The sequence below is a fragment of the Dasypus novemcinctus genome, chromosome 5, assembly GCF_030445035.2.
Source record: "Dasypus novemcinctus isolate mDasNov1 chromosome 5, mDasNov1.1.hap2, whole genome shotgun sequence".
NCBI classification, from domain to species: Eukaryota; Metazoa; Chordata; class Mammalia; order Cingulata; family Dasypodidae; genus Dasypus; species Dasypus novemcinctus.
The window spans coordinates 97,611,489-97,618,216 of NC_080677.1; positions in this window are offsets into that span (position 1 = coordinate 97,611,489).

Here is a 6,728-nt window from a genome sequence, read left to right on the forward strand (position 1 = left end):
TTACCCTAATCCAATTTGACCTCATTTTAAGACATAACTTCTTCACAGATCCTATTTCCAAATAGAGCCACATTCACAGAACCAAGTTTAGGTCTTAAACCTATCTTTTTTGGAGGACACAATTCAATCCAAGACATTGTGATGAAGATCTATGTTTTAAAATCTAAAACGGCAACAGAAAAAGATGCAGCTAATACACTAATTGTGAAAATAAAATCTAATATTTAAAATAGAAATAAATAATAAAGCAATAGTAGAAATAAAATTAAATGTGAAAATGTTGAATTAATAAAAAATAACATGGGGAAAGAGATTATGAAGAAAAAAGACTATGTAGGAAAAATTGAAAACAAGTAGCAATTTTATAGGTTTATACACAACCCAGTCAAAAATCACATTAAATCAAAATTAATTGAACACTCCAATTAAAAGACAGAGATTATCAGACAGCATAAAAAGCAAACCCCAACTAATGCCTTTGCAAGAAATGCACTTTCAACATAAAGGCACAAACAGGTTAAATGTTAAAAAAAAAAAAAAAGATATATTAATACTATGCAAGCAACCTGAAAAGGTGGAATGGCTATGTCAGATAAAGTAGACACGAGAACAAAAATATTTTACCAGGAATAAGTGTTTCATAAGGTCAAAGGGATCCGTTGATCAAGAAGACATTCTAACCTTAAGTATGTAGGTAGCAGATAAATGTGCTTCAGAGGAGGTAAGCAAAAACTGAGATAACTAAAAGGAGAAATAAAGAAATCAAAATTATAACTGAGATTTTACTACTTTTTTTTCAGTCATGGATAGAACAATTATATATAAAATCAGTAAAGATGCAAAAGGCTTGAACAAAACTATCAATTAACATATCCTAATTGATGTTTATAGTAAACTCCACTAACCACGGAAGAATACATATTATTTCAGTTACACATGGAACATTCACTAACTTAACACATATTCTGGACAACAAAATAAATCACAACACATTTTAAAGGATTCTAATCATGCAAAGTATATTCTCTAACCATCACACATCAAAACGTCAACAGCAGAAAGTTAATTGTAGAATTGAAAAATTTTGAAAATTGGGGAGTGGATTTGGCTCAACTGATAGAGTGTCTGCCTACCATATGGGAAGTCCAGGGTTCAAATCCAGGGCCTCCTGACCCATGTGGTGAGCTGGTCCATGTGCAGTGCTGATGTGCACAGGAAGTGCCATGCCACACAGAGATAGGGGAGTCCCACGCACAAGAAGTGTGTCCTGTAAGGAGAGCCGCCCCGCATGAAAAAAGCACAGCCTGCCCAGGAAAGGCGCCACACACGGAGAGCTGATGCAACAAAATGACGCAACAAAAAGAGACAGATTCCTGGTGCCACTGACAAAGAGTGCAAGCAAACACAAAAGACCACACGGTAAATAGACACAGAGAGCAGACAATGGGGAAATAAATATATTTTTTTAAATTTTTGAAAATTTAAAAATATACTTCTAAATAGCATGTGGGTTAAAGAAGAAATAAAATGAAAAATTAGAAAATATTTGTGCTAAGTGTATTTGAAAATTTAATATATAAAATTAAATTTTGCACCCAAAGCAAATGCATAGTTTTAAATATCTAATTAAAAATAAAGAAATATCTGAAACAAGTAATCAAAGAATCAGCCTTAAGAATGTTTTTATAAAGCAAAGTAAACCCAACATAAACAAAAGGAGGAAAATAGTAAAGAACAAAGTCAATGAAAAAGCAAATGAACAAACATCAGAAAAGTACATAAAATCTTGAAAAAAATCTATAAAATATATAAATTGCTAGCTATTAGAAAAATAGAACTAGCAAAATAAATTTCAATATCATGAGTGAAAGAATAAAGATCAGTAGAGATCCTACCTACATAACATGGAAAATAATACAAAGAAATTTATGTCTATACATTTCACAGCTTTGATGACATAGATAAATTCTTTTAAAGACATATAATAACATAGAACCAAAGCTCCCTCAATATGAAATAGATGGCCTCAGTGGTGAATTATACCAAACATTTAAGAAAGAAATAATAGAACGCATACAGACTCTTGCAGAAAGAGGAACTAATCCCAACCTCTTTATGATGTCAGCATTATCCTGATAGCAAAATCAGACCAGACAAGCGTACTGCAAGAAAAAATAGTACAGACCAATATATTTTATGATTGTAGAGGCATCAGTCACTATTAAAACATTAACAAAGAGAAGCCAATTTTATACACAAAAGAAAATAAACAATGATCAAGTATATTTTGGAATGGCAAGTACATTTAACATTAAAAAATGAAAACGTATTTTATCATATTATCAGATTATGAAGAAAAATCATCATATCATTTCAAAAGATATAGAAGTCATTTTATAAAATTCAATATCCATTCATGAGAGAATCTCTTAGCATATTAGGAATAAAAGGAAAATTCCTCAACCTGCTAGCAGTAATCTAGGAAAAATATATTTCTAATAGCATACATATGGATGAAAGACAATCATTTTTCCTTGTCAGGCAGAATATAAAATGATACAAGCCCTTTGCAAAACATTTTTAGGCAAATTAGTAAATATTTAAACATTTTAAATTAAACCTAGGCCTTATCTAAGAGAGATGAAAATTATGTCCCACAAAGACTTGAACACAAATCTTCACAGGGCATTTTATTCAAAATACTCCCAAATTGGAAAACATCAATGGCCATCAACAAGTGAAAGAATCGACATATTGAAATATATTTACACTATTGAATGCTACTATGCAGTAAAAGAATGAATTACTGATGCATGCAACAAGGACAAATGAAAAAATTGTGTTGAATAAAAGAAGAGAGAGATCATGGGCATGCTTAAGGTTACTTTTATTTGAAAGTCTAGAAAAAAGAAATGCAATTTATATTGCAAAAGGCAGACCAGTGATGTCCTGGAATTGATTGCAGGGGTTTGAATAAACTGGAAAGGAGCACTAGGAGCATCACATTTGCACTAATTAGAAGTGTTTGCGTATATCGTAAAAGTAAAAAATTCAGGACAGTTTACAGATACTCCACCTGAAAATGATTTAAGAGCTGAAGCAGTGAATCCAATTTTTCACACCATCAAAGTAAGAGCATATGGTGCTGGCTGCCTTTGCCCTTTGATGTGTTACTTGGATAACTTATTTGTGGTGCCCAGCTGAGTGTTACATATAATAAAAGTGACCTTTTTAGACTGGATGACTTACAATCTGCTCTATTTGTTTATAGATCCCATAGAAAAACTTTTGTTAAGTTGAGAATTAATCAAGGTTCTCTTGTCATAGATTTTTAAAATCTACATTTATGGCTCAGTATAGTATTCCTTTGTTCAATTTTTCAAGTTCTGACATTGCATACGCATATTGTCTGCATATTTTTGATTGTGTTCAAATAAGTATAAAATCTTATGCCACTGAACATATCCCTATTGACTATACATATGAACAGGCTCAAGAGATTAATATAATCCTTTCACAATAATAAGAGTTTGTCTAGACATGAAAATTCAATGATGAGCATGTTTTATAAATTGAAATTGATAAAAGAATAGATCTCCGTAGAGTCTAGACACTAAGCAGCTTGTGACTTAAAGTCAAATCATATTTTGCCTTCTTAAAATACATTTGACTTTAAATGCCAATCCACTAATAATATCATATTAATGGATCATAGTACTACCACCAAAGTGATGAGGAAAGAGAGGTGTACAAAGTTGAATGGATTCAGAAATGTATAGTATCACTATTCAACATCCTTGAATTTTAGTATGTAGTAGAAATCTACTGACTAGCAGTTTGCTTTAAACATAGAGAGGTAAACTATTTTTAGAGTGACCTCAATCAATTTTTAAATCTCTCAATATATATGCCTATAAACGATGGAGAGAGTCAAAGTTCTTTTAAGACAGTGTTTTATTAACTTTTCGTAACTTAGCTTGCTTTAATTTATGTTTATTCACTTGATAAATGTTTCTCATGCTTTCTTATTCTCAGGAGATTGCAGGGAATGGAACAGTAAAAAAACATGGCATTGCAGGTCAAAAGACAGCAGGTACTATGAGTCTGTCAGGTGAGATTCAAAAATAAATTGAATAAATACCATTCCATCCTTGCAGAATTTAAAATGTGATAAACACTGTTATACAGATATAAGGTCATATGAGAATAATAAGAGGAAGCATGCAACTTAGGGTTTTAATGAAAAACTTCAAACAGCAGGATTTGTTTGAGGACAAATTTGTCAGATAGAGAAGCAGGGAAATGCATTAAAATCAAAGGAAGCAGCTTTGGCACACAGAAAGAAATAAGACACAATATCCTGTAATTTTCTGGTATTCTGACGTGACTGCATTCCAGTATATGTGTGTTGGCGATAGTTTTGGGGTTGTAGGTAGCACAAGAAGGTGTGTGAATTTCAAGAAAAGAACTAGGGCCATATTAATAGAGGGTTGTTACTTTTTGCACCATGTAATAGTGAGCTCTTCAAGAAATTTAGCAGAGGAGTGAGTAATTTTTTCTCCATTTCTGATGTAGCACATCATACTGTAGACTCTATATAGGAAAAAAGAGAAACTTTTACAGGGAGGCCAGTTAGGAGGCTATGACCATATCCCACATGGAAGAAGACCAGGCTTTATAGTAGGAGTAGTAATGAAGAGGAATGGATACATTTGAAGGTAACTTTATACTTCTTTACATGTAGGTTGCTTTTACTGACAAAGGTGCCTACTAGACTTTCATTGTCTCAACAAAGAAGACGTTGTAAGTATTTCTACTCAAATTCTTATCTTCTGCTATTCAGTTAAATTTTCTCATGCATCTAATGTCCATGCTGTTACTTCAGGCAGTAGTACCAGTTTTTTTCTGTATTCCAGCTTCCCATCTTATTATCTTAAAAATAGCTGTTCATTTAGGATCATTTATATGTTAATATATTATTATGCTTTCCTTTATCTTCTTACCTTGGTCAGGATTCATTGCTCCTTCTTCTTTGCCCACATCACATTACTTGTACCTTCTATTCTAGCTTTAATTTTTCTATGCCATCTTTACAAATCCTGCTGTTATAGGAGAATTAAGGGTAGGACCCTACCTGGTCGACAGTCTCTGACACAGATTCCTTTACTCATCACAAACACTCAATAAATGTACGATGAAAAAGAAAAATAATTGATTTAAATTTAACCCTAATCTTCATAACATTACCTCCAAGTATAAGAAACTGACAAAATATATCTGTGCTGTAATATAACACAGAATCCTTGTCTATGATTTCTAGATTTATATTCATCTTTACTCATGGCAAAAGGTAAGCCTAGTTTTAAATCCATCCACAAATGTTAACTCTAGTTCTTCAATGTATTATTACACCTTTATTTTATTACAGTTTTGTTTATGAAGAGTTTTTTGATAATATCTTTCTTTCAGGCTGATGTTTCAAGTTACCATTGCTTCTAATAGCAAACCGTTAGTCATAGTGTTTTCCTACATTTAAACTACACATTCTACTAATGACTAAGAAAGATCATCAGAGTGGAAGTTTATACCTACTTGTAACATTATTTATTAATAAAAATTTGAATAATGAATCCTGACATGTCACTATGACTATGTCCCCATTATAAAGGTAGTTTTGATGTGAGACCTTCAATTTTTTTGAAATTGAAGTCTTTAGCATGTTTTCATTCATTATTTTGCATATACTACAGATAATTATATCATAAATACAGTGATATTTCCCTATACAATGCAGTTGTGGTAGAATTTATTTTTCAAAAATGACTGCAACAATATTTAGACCCACATGTACTTCTAGGTTCTTTCCACTCTGACACAATTTATAGTCAATGTCCCTTTGCTTGACCTTAGATGGGCCTGCCATTGCCTATTGAGACAATATTAGGGTAAAATAGAAGTCATGCTCTATGATTGAGGCTAGTTATAAAAGCAATATGACTTCTACCTGGCTTTCTCTGAATTCCTTCCCTTAGAGCCTAACCATTCTGCTGATAGAAAGCCTAGGTTACATGGAGAAGTTTATAGTATATGGAAAGGCTTTAATTCTTACTGAGCCCCCACCCAACAGCCAGCACCAACTGTAGGTTACTTGAGGTTATGCCATGTGACTCAGAAACAAGCTTTCCTCACCAAGCCCTGACCATGTTACAAATTTATGAGCAAAATACAAAAATTGTTGTTTTAGGTTACACAAAATTGGGGTGCATTTAAGGCAATAGTAAGCTGGAGAAAAGTAAATAAAAGAATTCATAAAGGTCTATCTTGCACTAAGAACATTTCCTTGTAATGCGAATATGATCTCTAAGACCACAGCGTTTGCTCTGTTTCATTGGCTTCTATATTCTTAGCACATAGAACAAGGCCTGGCCCATTTTATTCACCCCGTATATAATAAGCTAATAATAATAATAGGCTATATAAATCAAGGATAATCAAAGTCTTTTGAAAAACATTTGTCAAATTCATCAATTTATATAAATAATTACACATCATGATGAAGTGGAATTTATTCTAGGTATGCAAGACTGGGTCAGCATTCAAAATTCAAGTAAAGTAATCCATTTAGGCTACAGAAGAAAAATCAAGTGATCTGGAAAATAGATGCAGAAAAAGCACCTGACAAAATTCAATGGCCATTCATGATGAAAACTCTCAGCAAATTAGGAATA